This window comes from Montipora capricornis, chromosome 1 (assembly GCF_036669925.1).
Source record: "Montipora capricornis isolate CH-2021 chromosome 1, ASM3666992v2, whole genome shotgun sequence".
Classification (NCBI taxonomy): Eukaryota; Metazoa; Cnidaria; class Anthozoa; order Scleractinia; family Acroporidae; genus Montipora; species Montipora capricornis.
In genome coordinates this window covers 6852469-6867468 of record NC_090883.1, presented here as the reverse complement: position 1 = coordinate 6867468, position 15000 = coordinate 6852469, and the positions used below count along the sequence as shown (strand labels likewise).

Below are 15000 nucleotides of genomic sequence, written 5' to 3'. Positions count from 1 at the left end.
GTTTAAGCTTCCACAGGGACAAATTCATGAGAAGCGAGCCTCGTTTAGCAACCTCAAGAAAGCTATGAAAAGCGAGGTGTTCACTCACCCTATGTGTTGCATGCTTTCTTCCCACATTCAAGTTGATCAGGGAAACTGTCTTGGATGAACACTTAGACTTCTAATATTTCTCTTTAAATTTAAGACCCAATAGTCCGAATTCCTAACAAGGGTACTGGATCATGTGCAATCCGAATGTGAGTTTGTACACCACCGAAACGGATGACTGATCATGCTCTGTTTTTCTCGAAATTCGCCCTTGTCACACGGCGGCCATATTGTCCCGGGAGACCAAAAAAGCTTTGTTTTACCACGCCAAGCCTCGCAGTGGAAACCATGGGGGTGAGGCTTGGCGTGGTAAAACAAACCTTTTTTGGTCTCCCGGCACAATATGGCCGCCGTGCGACAAGGGTGAATCACGAGGCTCTTCAGTAGTTTCGGTAAATATGTGTTAAACATGTGTCAGTGATCAAGTTGAAAGATTCTTTAGTTACGTGTTTACTGCAGTGTGCCAGCCGACTTTTTGCAAGTTAACACATTTCAACAACCACTGTTTGAGATAATAGGTTCAAATGAGTCTGATAAAAAAGTCCAGACTCCAAAAAAAGTAGATTTTAGTGCAAAGATATACTGTAAGCTACTGTTATCCTCTATTAGATACGTCATCCCCGTTTCCCGGTCTCTAGAGAACCCCCGCTGTTTCCAACTATCTTAGCAGTCTCCATATTTTCTATAAGATCAAATTAATGAACTAACTAAGGCTCTCTTCATTTTTTCCGCAAACGGCGCTAAGCCAGTGAGTTAGCTTTTTACTCTTTTTTTTTTCTTTTATTGATGAGGACCGATCGTGATCGGTTTGATTTTTTGGTTGGTCTACGTTTTGCGACGATAGTTTGGAATCGGTTCTGAGAGAATTTAAGTTCAAGGGTTGTAGATTGTAAACTTGGTGTAGATATAATCGGCAAACGGCAACAAACGCTTCCAATATCTACTGCTAACACTCACATAAACAATCCAAATACACGAGAAGCTGAAAAATAAAACTGGGTAATTAACCGGCAAGGGGACAAACAAACAGAGGCAACAAGACCAAAGAGCTCATTTGGTAATTCTTGCTAATTTTCCTTTTAAGTGAAATAGCGAGTGAACAAAACGCTGATATCGTGTTTTAAATCACAACGTACCGGCAAAAGCCTTGGGCCATGAAGCAAATAGAGACTAAAAGCCTTTTGTTTTCATGTGAATTTAAACAATAAAGCGTCATAGTGACAATTAGGTCTCATTTTTTCATCTTCATAATGAGTCCATTGTTTATGTAAAAATAAACGGCGTTGAATAAATTACTTGGTTTCTCACTGCTGGATTGGAATAATTGTTATCACAGCATTAAAAAGACGTAACTTTGTCTAGAGAATTCATCTGGTGTCTACAATTAACCCAGAAGATCACGCTTCAGTTGTCTAGGTAAGAGTGATGGTGAGTGACTGTGAACGTGATTGCTTTATCATCATGCCTTTATTATGTTAGGGTAAATATATCGCAAGCTCTAAAGTTGTCATGACCACTTGTTATCATATGTGTCGTTTCTGTTGTATAATGTGCTAATGAAGATCTTCTAAGTTTAAAATGCTGTTTCGGTTTGATACCGTGTTGCATCATATCACCCAGAACTCTGCTCAGATTAAGAGGGAGAATATATGAGGTTATAAGTTCAGCTCACGGCGCTGTAATAAAGTAGTTCAACACCGTTAAAGATATAAATGGCACAAGAGACTTACATGCCTTTCCTTAAAGGCCCACAAGAACATTATATCATCTTTATTCAAATTCAAAGAGTTCGTCAACAGAAGAGTAGACGTAAGCCATTTGCCCAACGTACGTAGTATGGGTTTTCATCTCGGTGACGATTCTTTGCCGGTGGCTTTAGGTAATAGTTTGTGATAATATATTTATATTAATGAAACATTATTGGTGAACCGCAAGTCAATGGCGTTGTAATCATTTCCTATAGAAAGTGGTCGGTAAAGTTGTTTATAAGAATCGCATAATCCGTTTTGAAGTAATTGATCTTAAAAGAAAACGCTCAGATGACGTGTGTTAACAACGATACGTCACGCTTCAGTAAAAGAGTATTTTTTTTTTGTTTACAAACTTTTTTTTCCATGAACATCTTGATTTGTCGTGGAAAATGGGATTATGATTAATGATTTATAGCAATCGTTTTAAAATAGCCTGAATAACATTCATTAACTTGAGCTTATTGGAGCTTGTAACATTTTAACATTGTAGCTTTCGAGCGCCGATACCTCACTGAACTAAAAGCCAATTTGAAATAAGGAAAGAAGATCAAAGAAGTGCTTAAGTCTTGTTTTGGTATTTGTAATGGCGGCTGATCACGTGATGAAAACGCTTGTGAGTGCGCATGACACGGCTTGCGAACCCACTTTTTGAAAGGTTGCAACCCAGACTTTCGATATCCGCAAAGATAAAAGCTTTCACTCTAACATTTGTTGAACAGCCGTCACAATATTTGTTGATTAACAATGTTTGGCCGTGTTTAATTGATTTATGTCGCTGGCAACAATGGTAGTCAAATAAGGGAAAAAGTAACATATTGACAGGTACATCACAGCCCTCTCAGGTTCTGTTAGCAGATGCAACATACACTGACTAAAGGAATTTCTTCCTGAAGATCGTATTAATATACATATATATATTATACACATATATTTATATGTACGGAAGACATTTATACTCGAAGTGCGAATTAAGCATGATCACATTTTGGACCGTCGAAGTTAAAGTCTTCACTTAGCACAAAGAAAAGGGGTCTTTCCTTGCTTTACTGCTTAAGAAATAGTAACTAACTGCAACGACTTACAATCATGGCCCAAATTCTTCCGAAACTGATAATTTGTTAGCACACAACTCAAGTCACGATAATTAATGTTGAGGGGTGACAACGATGCGTTGTTCACAAGAAAAGTCACATTGGCCTTTTAATCCTGCTTTTTCCATTTTGACTAAGTACTTGTTACGCCGTAGAACGAATGGGAAGACTGTAGCGTTCCCAACAAACTGCTGGGAGACTCCGTGCAAGACAGACACTTCTCGGTGATTTCCTGTTGGAATCAATCTTGTTTACTTTGATCTGCATGAAAAGTTCCATCCTATTCAAAACCTCCGCTTTATCAAATTCAAGACAAACAAAGCAGCGCGTTTAAATGAGACTTTACCCTCGCGAACAACTCATGCGCGTATTTCTCGAAAAGAGTTGAAGATGAAGGAAAGGCGAACTTCGCGGTTCATTTCATAGCCTCCTTCGGATTTAAGGTCAATATACTGTAATAGTCTTATACCAATGCAGAGAATTAACTATATCTACTAAGTTATTACTATCCCCACTCGATCTGATGTCTTTACGAGTGTGTCCAACCCCTTTATCGAGTATAACAGTCATTTTCTCAAGTGTAATTATTGCAAACAACGATGCACGCAAAAAGCCATTAAGAAAAAACCCTATTTTAGTTAAATAGAGTTTCTTGAAGCCTCGACTTCCCCAGCTCAGAGGAAACCTTTCATTTATAAGCTTGCATGCGTAACAGCGACAGAAGAAGTTTAAAAATATGTCTGAGCTCTTGTTTTGGCTAAATTTTTGATACATAATCGGAGTATTGGAAGCCTTGTATTTAGGGGCCATATTGGTTATAAGTGTTTACCAACCACGGTAGCCAAAAGAAAATCTCTGTGCATGTGTTGACTTGGTTTCCAAACCAGAATCTTAGCAGATTAGATTCAAAACGGGTCATTTTGATCTGGCGACGAGATCTCTGAGACCTTTCGTCCGAATTTCAGTCACTCTGTTAAAAATTTTGTTGTAGTCATAAAGAACTTTCAGTCAGGCATAAAAGAGGGAAAGTGGGTCAAGCAAGGTGAGATGAGGCTGGATAAAAGGCATCGGTTTTACTAATTTTGCGTAAGGCGATAACAAATCTGAAGTCCCGTGATGATAAACACAGGCCTAAAATGAACTGATAAACGCATCGTAAATGAATTATTACTATCAAATTGTTCGTCTTTTTTATTACACTTGGATGTAAGAGTCCTTAGCGTGTTAGTGGGCAATCGATTATTTGACATGCATGCATCTGCCTCATTACAATTGTGAAGTATCCTTCATATCCCTGCGCCTATTTTAACTCAAAGTTCCCCCGTACTTAAGATTCTTCCAGTCTGGAAAAAAAGCGTTTTCTCTAACAAAATCTTTATAGAGGATTGAGTCCCTCTACCACATGGAATCAGTGCTTGGTTATGACCTCATTTCGTCCTACTCTGTGGGTGTGACAATAATTTAAAGTAATTTAGAGTGGAAAATACGCCTGTCAGTCAAACAGGCGTGTAATTACCACCTTAGCAGGTCTACTTCATACCCTTAGGAAATGAACTAATCGAAAGTCATCAAATGGTCTCTCTCTTTATTCATTTCAACAGCTGTAACCCTTGGAGTGTGCGCGATATCTTAAGCAGCTGGGGAACCTGCATTTACTTCGTTATACAGTAAGTAGAAAGGTTTGAAGTAGATTTCTTTTGTTAACTACTGAAGGAAGAGCGTTATGGTCACTAGATTCCTATGAATCCGCTCTCAAATACCAAATTCGTTTCCAAGTAAGTCTATAATGGTAAGTTAATGTTCCTTGTAATCTAAAACCTCAGCTATGGTAATCATACAGCGCAAGAAAAACAACTCCTTAACTTAGTTTATGGAATTGCTTTTTACCTTTGCTTGTTCACCGAAATACTATGATATACCAACAACTTCATCATTTTTCCTTCGACGATCGGGTTCTAAGCTGTTACTCCAAATCTACTGTATCGTGAAGTCGATATCGGAAATGGCCTATTCATTTTCTAATAATTATATAACAGCAATCACTATGGTGCAACAAAGATTATACATGAGGGCCAGTATATCACGTGCGGTTAATAAAAACAACTTGACAAATCTGTCAGTCCTCCCTATAGTTCGTTTTGGTTCCTGTTTGTTTCAAGACCCAATTATGTCAAGTTATCCGTCAAGCTACATGCCCAGTCAAAACGCGTGGTTCCAGCTGCAAACATCTTATGTCTTCTTTAACAGTAATGTTTCCCATCGATCGTCCGTTATGCATGGTCTAGCGTGTATAATTTGCATAGGAAAAGTATAACGAGAAGAAGAAGAGTCGTTAATCAAACTATCACTCTGTGGTTTTGACTTCGTAGTGCCTTCTCAGAGAAAAAGGCTCACGAAAACGAAACTCAGAGGAGACACACCCATTTATGGTCGAGGCACAGACATGTACCAACCAGAAACACAGAGGACAAACTAACTTTTGGTCTCCATATATACCCCTTTTACTCAATTTTTACTGTGAAATATGATGAATTTTTTCAACCCCTCACGGAAAGGACCATGAAAATCTCGTTTTTTTGTCTACCGAAACGGAATGCACTGGCTACTTACAGCTGTCATTATGTAAAATCCCTACAAGTGGGTCCTGGGGTCTAATGACATTTGCCTCTTCCATTCATACAAAGTTCATTAACAAGAAAACTGTCAAGAGTAATTCAGGCTTCTCTGCGCTTGAAAAACAGCAGGACCTTGTATCAAACGCACACTAAGGAAAGAAGCTAGTGCAGGGTGCTACCAACTACCATCAGATAATCGTGATCGAACCACTTAACGTGCTGCTTACTTTGTGCTCACGGTGAACACTCATAGCAACTGATTACTTATTTTCCAAGTACGGGTAAGGCGTTTTATAAACATTTTAACAATCATATTACTGACAAAAACACCGTGGTAGTTGTAGCTCAATTCATTCGCTCTTTGAGTACAAGCCATGTCCCAGTCAAACAGTAATTAGGCTGAGCCTCTAAGCACCCGGCGATACATTTCAATGACTCAATCAAAAAACGGCCGACACGTCTATTAGAGGTTAACTTTAGCAGCGAAAAGAAAACGAGAGGGTTACAATGGCAGCTGTTTGAAACTGAACCAAGTTTATGCGCATATGCAAGTTACAGGTTACAGACTTCATGGCATTGACAAGATCCTTCATAATTCCGTACGAAGTGCAAAAGAGAATAGTCAACAAAGGTCATAATTCTGCCCTTGAAAACGTGACAATTAGCTTGTCAGTTATAGAAAATAATGCAAGAAAAACAAAACAGTATGCCCAGCCTGGCTTTTCGAAAAAATATCTCAGTTGTGTATTAGTTTTAGGGGTGGCGAATGGTACCTCGAAAAACGTGGGTCTCGGAAAATTTTAGCCGGATCTTGAAATCTCGGAAGGGTTTTTGATAAGTCTCGAAGTCTCGTTTTTGCATGGTTTGTTTTTACCCATTTTGAATCTCGAAACTTTTTACCAAGGAGTCTCGGGCTCGGAATTTTAACTAGGATCTCGGCGTCTCGGCGAGTCTCGTATTTTACCATTCGCCCCCCTAGTCGTACGGTAATCTTTGCTTCTATGACCTTATGTGATTATGTTTGGTTGCTTGCACATCGCACTGAAAACACCGCGTAAATGGCTTGTTTTGAGCAATATCTTCATTCTATATCGATACGGGAATTTTAGGAGGCGTGAAAACGTTTTTACCAAGGTTTTATGTGACTGCTTTGATATGGACAGTTTAATACTGGGAAGGAAAAGTGCAAAAATTTCAACACTTCATGGATCCGTCCTTTACTAAATTTGCTTGGTTACAATTTTGTAGTATCTACTTTTTCGTAGAAAAATTCTCGTTTTATTGGGACGAAGTAATTGTAAGAGTTTATCACTTCTTATATCGTTGTTTGACATTGCTGCTATCAATTACAAATATTGAGAAGGTGAATATACAAAAAGGGTTCACTACTGTCAACAGCATGCAACGGAAGACAATGTCACAGTCCAGACAGAAGCAGACAAATGTGTATTTTCTAGCCTTTCAACTCAAGCACCAACTGATCTAACATCACGCACGTATTTAATAACATTGAATATGAATGAAGTTTGAAATTAATAGCCTTAAATATTATGAATAGGTGAAACTTCTAGATTTCAAGAAGAATTCATTTGGCTTTGGGTTATTGACTCTGGACTCCGGGCTCAACCGAGTAACCATTCAATTGGGTTGCTGTTTTTTGGCTTAGTTTTTTGTCGTGGTTTGCTATTTCTTTGGTTTTATGTCATCTGTTTCATTTGCAAAAAGTATATGCTTGACAATGTTTATCCCAATGGACCGAGACCACTGAGGTCATGCACGTCGTGGCTTACCAACGTAATCAGGATGTTCAATGATAGATTACTGAAATCCGCAGGCAAGAAGTCCTCATAAGACTCAATTGAATTGAACCTGTAGTTGCCTTAAATTTGTCCAACGAACAAGAAAAGCTAGAAAAAAAAGACACACTTGATACACCTAACTCCGTCATCGTTTGTTTAGTACGTACGTTTTTTCTCATACATTAGCTAATGTGAAATTATAATGACAACTCGAAAGTTTCGTTTTGCAAAACTGAGGGATCAACGTTAAAGTTTTTAACGAGATGGGTAATTGTACCAAACTAAAAGGAATCTCAAGTATCTTTGGACATATTTTCGACATATTGGCCCTGTTGTCACTATCATTGAGTGATATTGCCAGCTTATTTTGAAAGTGATTAATACCTCTAAAATGAACCCGTCATAGCTGATTGCAGTGCCGATTTCTCTTGTGAAAGACACGCCAGCAGTAGAAGGGCATTGATCTGCACTGACTATATTTTATTACTTTCGTTCATCAGTCAACCTCGAATCGTGTGTTTAATTTCCTCCGTGTTTCTTTAAAAACTGACCTCGTGGTCGGGTGCATCGTGACATAAGCAATCTGTCAAGTGGTGTTGCGTGATTTTCTCCGTGTTGTACGTTTTAGCATATATCACGTGACCAGGCTCTTTACAACTACAATCTTGGACAAAATAGATGGGTAATTTGTACCCCCCCCCCCCACCCCTCCCCACCCCTCCCCCTAAACCAAGGATGGGAAAATGGCGCGTTTTGGCTTTTGCGCGGCTTCATCCTTGATTTGGGGGTTTGGAAGTTTGCTGTTCCATTTTATTCTGTCCAAGATTGTAGACCTCTTGGTCCGGGCTCGCGTACATATGGGCAACTAAAAGTTATAGATGGATTTTTCTAAACCCCTTCAGCTGTATAACTTTATATCCGAGTTTCATAACATTTTTGTGAAAGGCAATCTGCGATAGGTGACCACTTTAATTGCACTATTTTGCTGTTTCGAAAATGAATTTTAAAAAAGTGAAAAAGTGGAAATTTCATCAGTATCTATAAAATAAACAGAACATTACATGACCGCTTGGGGATACGAATTTTATCTTTTTGCGAACGAGTGAGAGGTACTTTCAGCACAAATTTGTTGCACTCTGCCTTCGGTGTCTTTTTTCGTCTTGACTCGTCTCTTAACCATGCATCCCTGTATTGAGGGTCTCTATCCCGGTCCATTCCATAATTCTGCTGTAATGCCTTTCTCTGTAGCTGATTCGTCTTCCTTGTTTGAGTTTGGTTCTTCTCTCGTTCGTCCAAGTATTTTTCTTTTTAACAGCTTGTAACGACGTTGCCTCCTTAACTTTAAAGCACTTGGTCAACTTCGAACCTCGACGATGACGTAGTCTGCAGCATCAATGAGCATTCTCCCTCTTTCTGACTCAACATAAAGTCGGTAAACCGATACCTAGACGCCTAACAACAACACAGCCCCTTTGTGCTTCATACTATGATCGCATGACTCGGCGTACTGGTAAAAGCGTAAGTGAGAATTGTACCAAGTGATCTTGTACTGAAATGCTGTGACCATTTACCTTTGACTTCAAATTAAAATACTCGTTAACCTTCTTAAACTCGCATTAGTATAGCAATGACCTCTGCCATCTAACTTGGGCTTTCGTTATCTGCCTCCAATATTTCCCGATACTTGTTTCAATCTCTTTTTTTCCATTTATTGGATCACCAGAGCATTAGGCATTTACCTAAGAATTGATATAAGTAAACGATCATGAGAGAAGAGGGTTATGAATACTAATCTTCTGCTGGCATTCGGCGAAGCCTTAGCACTGACAGACGGGCATTTGCAGTTATTCATCCCTCGCCAGAGCGGGTTACTGAGACCATATCTTCATCATATGTTCTGAGTGTATTAAGACTATACTCCTGAAGTATATATACACAAGCAGCTTTCTGCTCTCTATAAGCAACCTTCCGCTTCGTTCCAGATTATTAAAAAGATCCATTTATCAAACCTTTGTTATTCATTTACACTGTTGCCTTACTTCTCTACCTCTTCTCTACCTCTACCTTCTCTTCCTTATCCTAACATGTGGACAAGTCAAGTAAAAAATCAACTGACTCCTGACATGTGGAGGTTATGTGAGACAGCAAAAATGCAAACAGTTATGCAGGGAGACCGACCTGTTGCTTATTCTGAAAGGGGATTTTTTTTGTCGTGTTTATTTACGGTATTTTCCACGACTCATCCATTTAAATAGCATTAAAACAGGAATGAAAGAATATGGGGACTTAAAAGACGCGAAATTTGAATGTACACCCAACAGATCCAAAAACTAGCCTTGACGGCTGAACCTGCCTCGATTGACACTGTTCTCTCTGTGTCCTCTGCAGATCTAGGTCCCTTTCTACTGAAATAATTGTCATAAAAACACCTTTAAAAGTTTCCCTGAAGGGGGAAAAACGTGATAATCGGCCGGGTCATGAACCTCATGATCACAAAAAGCTCCCCTTATCCGGTGAAGACTAACATCTACGGGCCAATAGATCATCTCAGAAAACTTAGCCGGCGCAAAGGGTGAGATGCTTACTCATCTTGCACGGTAAGGTTGTTCTGACGCAATATTTGTTGCGGGTGATATTATTCATAGCCCTGCTGACGGAAGGTTGATTACCTTGGACACAAGCATCGTTGAGGTTATTTTTGGCTATCGTCTTGATTTTGAAAGACGACCATACCAATTATCTGGGTTTCATGTATCCAAACGTTATGGGGGCTTTGTTGAAAAGAGAATCTTTAGACCTGCTACGGTTAAAGAACGCATTTGTCAGTCTGACAGATTAACGAAAACGACCTGTTCCACGCGGGGTAAACGGAGCGTTGCAGTTGTCCTTTCTCTCCGTGGTTAACGAGTCAGAACGTTGTTGTTGGATCTTTGATGTCGAACGAAAGCGATGTGCCTTCAATCACCGTCAACAATGCCTGCGGCTTGGATTGTGCTGCCACTGTCCAGGAAGATAATAGCTTGTGTTTTAGCCACTTTAATGATAATAATCATGTCCCCTCTGAATTGACCGTACTTATACATGATATAGCCAGTGCTATGTGTTGATTTCATTTCGCTTTACGGCGGTGGTCGTTTATATTCCCTTTAAAGTTTTTCTTCCCTGGTAGACAGGTGTAAACTATATGGAACTAAAGGAGAGAGACTCACTTGGTGGCTGGACCGCTCAAGTGAGCAAACATTTGTCTGGAGGGGATACCAAAAAAGGTATATCGCAGTTTTAAGTGATTTTGTAGTGGTCACGAACAGTTGCTTTTTGTGCAAATGAAAGACTGCAAAGATCTGGGGTTTATCACCGGCCTTACAGCGAAAGTTCATCTATGTCTTCGTAGATGGCTCAGCAGTCCCAGGAAGGAGGCTGAATGGACGGTAGCTCACCAGCGTGAACGTGAAGAAGATGTTGAATAGGACAGGGGATAGCACTCTGCACTGTCATCCTGGTGAAGGAGCTTGATGATTTTCCCATAACTGCGAGGACAATCTATTCGACTAGCACTGTCCACTGTTCAGAGGGTTTGCCTGTTGACGGTGTCAACATATCTTGTTAGGTCGACGTAGACTTAACATAGGCTCATGCTTTGATCTATACACTTCTCCTGAAGATGACTCACAGCAAATATCGTTTCAACTGAGCTTCTTCCAGGCCTAAGGCCACAGTGAGCCGCCGGTAGATTTTCCACGGGGACAGGGATCCGTCTCTTCAGGAGAACTCGCACAAAAGTTTTCCTAGCAAAGGGCAGAAGTGAGATCCCCTTGTAAATGCCATAGTCTGATTTGCAACCCTTGTTCAGTCTTACACGGACAAAACAATGAGGGCGTCTCGTAATTCAACCGGCACGGACTCCTCTTCCTAGATAGGGTTCAGGATTTCGTGGAAAGCTAGCAAAGCATTGGTACCTATGAAATTGTAATTTTCAGCAGATATTCCATCTTTTTTCTGATGCTCTACTATAGGTTGTCTGGGAAATAGTTTTGATCGACTCCAGGGACGGCGGCAGATCGAGCAACCCGTGAACTTGTTCCTGGACAGCAATCTCGTGAACATGTTTTACAGCTGCGGGGTGAACAGTTAAGAGGGTCTGTTGCGCAGTTTACTAAAATGTTAAGAACAGCGTTCTCTTAGCGCATCCTGGTCCTTTTTTTTTATTGCCCCCGCAATAAGGAGCAACCTAGAAGCCCCCGCGTAAAAATGGAAAATATGTAAACTGGTAGATATTGTGTAGGGGAAAGCAATCTCGATTTGCTCAACCGAGCGCGCAAGGTGGTATCGGTATTGTTCACCGAGTTCGCAAGTTGTTCTGGGTAACTTGAGTCACGAGGCAGAAGGTCACAAGAAGCATCGAAAACCGAAGTGTTGTTCAGAATGGCGATTGGAGGTGAGTAATTTTCGAATATTTACAGCAATTCCTGAAAAAAATCATAATGCCTGGGTCAGAAATCGATTTTTCCACACAAATCAGAAACAGGGGCGACGATTTGCCAGACACAAGTTAGAAACAGGGGCGACAAACTCGAATAGAATAGAATTTGCTCAGTTCATAGTTAATGTACAATTTAAAGTTGAATACAATCCAACAAATAGATAAAATAATTCACAAACTGCTAGACGCAACCTCAGAAAGCAAAAGCACAGCCTCAGTATCAACATTTTCAAACAATCTTCGATGAAATTTACAACAGTTATTCACAGATAATAATAATCAGCGATCCGGATATAATAACCGAGTTTTGTTCCTATTTTACGGTATTTCAAGGTAGCGTGGGAAGAACCACGTGGAGCAAAAAGATGGCGACGAAATGTTACCTTCTGGTTCATGTTCCTGTTCCTGTTATACTATCATATTTTAAAGGCATTTCTCATAATTGTGTGATTATGTAAATTGCTTTTCAATTCATAGCGTATCAAATAGATGTTGATGGAAATTGAAAATAAATGGTGTTTGTTGCGTTGTTGCCCATCCTTTCCTTGCATCTTTCACTTTCGTTTACCTACCTAATTACATGTAGCATAAGATGAATACATCACAACGTGCAGCACATATTAATAGGAAAACACGTCAACAGCCATCCATATTATCTTAGGCGGGGGCAGATGTAGTGAAAAAAACTACCTTGACGTTTCGTATGTAGAGGAGACTAGCCCGATTTGAATTTCCTCAGCCTGCTATGACTGGTCCTGCATCTCCTGTAGTTCTGTCTGAACTTTTGTCTGGAGATGGTCAAATGATTGAAAAACAGTGCGTTTAAATTATATGATAAATCTTCGCGCTCAGCCTAGCTTACCGTTCACATAATGTTTAGTTTGGACTTGAACACTAACATCACCATGTACAAAATTCTTATGGAGAGAAAATGCAACGATTTGTTTTTAGCTTAACGGATTATAATTGGTGTTAACTTGTACAGTACTCGCAAATGATTCGTTTTAATTCCATTACGAATTCGTTTCCGATTGATTCCGTTCAAAAACATTTTCGATTATCTCATTCTAAGGCCACCCCCCTTTTTTCTCTGTTTAGCGTCGTCCGACCGACCCAAATTTTTGGCATTTTCCAAAAAAAAAAACAATAGGTAACGACGTTTTTAAGCCAGTTTAGTTCGCATAGGAGTTTCGGTTGTTGATCCTTTTTCCCACGCTGTCTTAATTTTGCAACAACATTCACCACCTTTTCCGCCATATTGATTTTGGGTTCACTTCTTGTTGTTTTCCTGGCTCCACAGCTATAATGCTGGGGTACCAGGCCTCCGATTCCAGATCGAGGCGGTTGAAACCTTCTTGGGCGCAGGCTTTAGCTCTGTTCAACACAGACTGAAGAGTCTGGTTTTGACGTTTCGCCGGAATAAATGTGTTTTTACCCGAAACGGCTGGAGAAAGGTGTGTCTTCGGTAACTTTAACCACTTCAACTTAAGCCGATTGCAGTTGAAAGGATTAATCCAAATAGAGCAGGACCTTTGATAATTTTACGAGAATGTAGCTTGCGTTGGATTATTGTGAAGAAACAAATGACCTTTCATGTTGAGTGAAATAGGAATGATCTTGTCGTTGTTGAATGCCTTTCCTATTGTTTTAGCAATTTTATCTGTTAAGTGTTATTTAAATGCCTGATTGACTGCAATTAGTATTGCGTCACCAGGAATGCTCCACATTAAAAAGTTATCTCTTTTAAAAGCAGACGATGAAAATGGGTGTTCTCTCCCCATGCATGGTGCACATTTTTGGATTGAATGGATAACATTTCTCCCTTGTAAAACCACTGATTACACAATGATAAAAAAAGGTTCTTGTGGTGAAAATAAATTTAAAGAATTATTGATTTAATGAAAGGAGCAGGCAAAGCGGCATGAAAACCACGTAGTTCAGGTGTCAAACTGCGATAGGTAAGAGGTCACTGCAAACAAAGACTACTTTTGTTTTCATTATGTATAAGAAGTTATTGTTAAGCAAACACTTAACAACCGACAGAAGAAGTAAGCGTGTCGAAGCTCGAAAGCAATTTGTAGAAGGCATCGATTAATTGATACCGCCAATCATTTCGCGGAACTACTGTAGGACCCAAAAAGTGACCTTTCAAGTGACTCTGTTTTGCAGGTGGGCCTTTTAACTTTAGCGTGTTGAATACGATTAATTTCGAAACCTCACATTTCAAAGTAAAAATACTTCACGTTTGGATGCTACTGTTATGAACTCAGCCGTCTCGGTGATCTCTCGACGTGGACTGTCTTGAACTTAGTGTGCCGTGCTGCCCTATAAACTGACAAGTGTCTTTCAGTAGTCAGATTGTCGGATTTACCGATTTGTCGGATTTGTCGAATTGTGTATTCAGTTTTGAGATGGTGTTAATTTCTAAAGCAGGACCAAAAGTGTATTACAAAGCCAGAGACTTTGCTTAAGCGGTCAACTCGAAGGGATGAATTTCTAACATGCAGGTTTTCTTCTCTTAAGCCCTTAAGATTGAGGAATTAATGAAGGATTCGACATTGATTTGGCCATTCTCAGTCTATTCCTCCTTTGTCATTACCGTATAATCCGGCCACTGTATAAAAGTGTTTATGAAGTTTTACCAATTTGTGTCTCGTTTCTTTCAGACATTGAATACGATGGTCTCCAGCATTACGAAGTTGGTGGTTTTAATAACGTTGCTGTTCACAGCTCTTACAGCAAAATCCAAACCAAGAAAAAAAGTTGTACCATATCCGAGAGTAAGAGGAGCCTGTGAAGTTCATAAAGGATGGCTCATCCGGAGGGACGAATGTGACATTCGCATACCAACATACGGTTGTCGTGGTGGTTGTTTTTCATCAGCAAGACCTTTCAGCCATAGAATTGGATTTGCGTCAAGTTGCTCGTGCTGTGCTCCCATCAAATCCGTTATAATAGAGATAAAAGTGCCATGCAACGGACAGACCAAAGTGATTCGCTACCCGGTTGCCAAAAAATGTGCTTGCAGACCGTGTTTAAACGGAAGCTAACAACTGATTTATTAATGTTAAATGTAATAAAAGGATTTCACGACCTTGCAAGGATGCCGTAGACCTCGAATATCGAAATCATTGAATATATAATGGGAAAGGAATAGCTAAGTAACATGAAAGGAGT

General features: G+C 39.8%; 1 long non-coding RNA gene across 1 annotated transcript in view; it reads left to right on the top strand.

Annotated features, from left to right (window-relative positions):
* LOC138046170 (uncharacterized) overlaps positions 1–15000 on the top strand; it is a 25079-nt gene that overhangs the window by 9195 nt on the left and 884 nt on the right. Inside the window, exons 3-4 of the long non-coding RNA XR_011131715.1 lie at positions 4531–4596; positions 14490–15000. The exon at positions 14490–15000 is cut by the window's right edge and continues 884 nt beyond it. This is a non-coding gene — a long non-coding RNA (uncharacterized lncRNA). The remainder of the gene's footprint in view (positions 1–4530; positions 4597–14489) is intronic.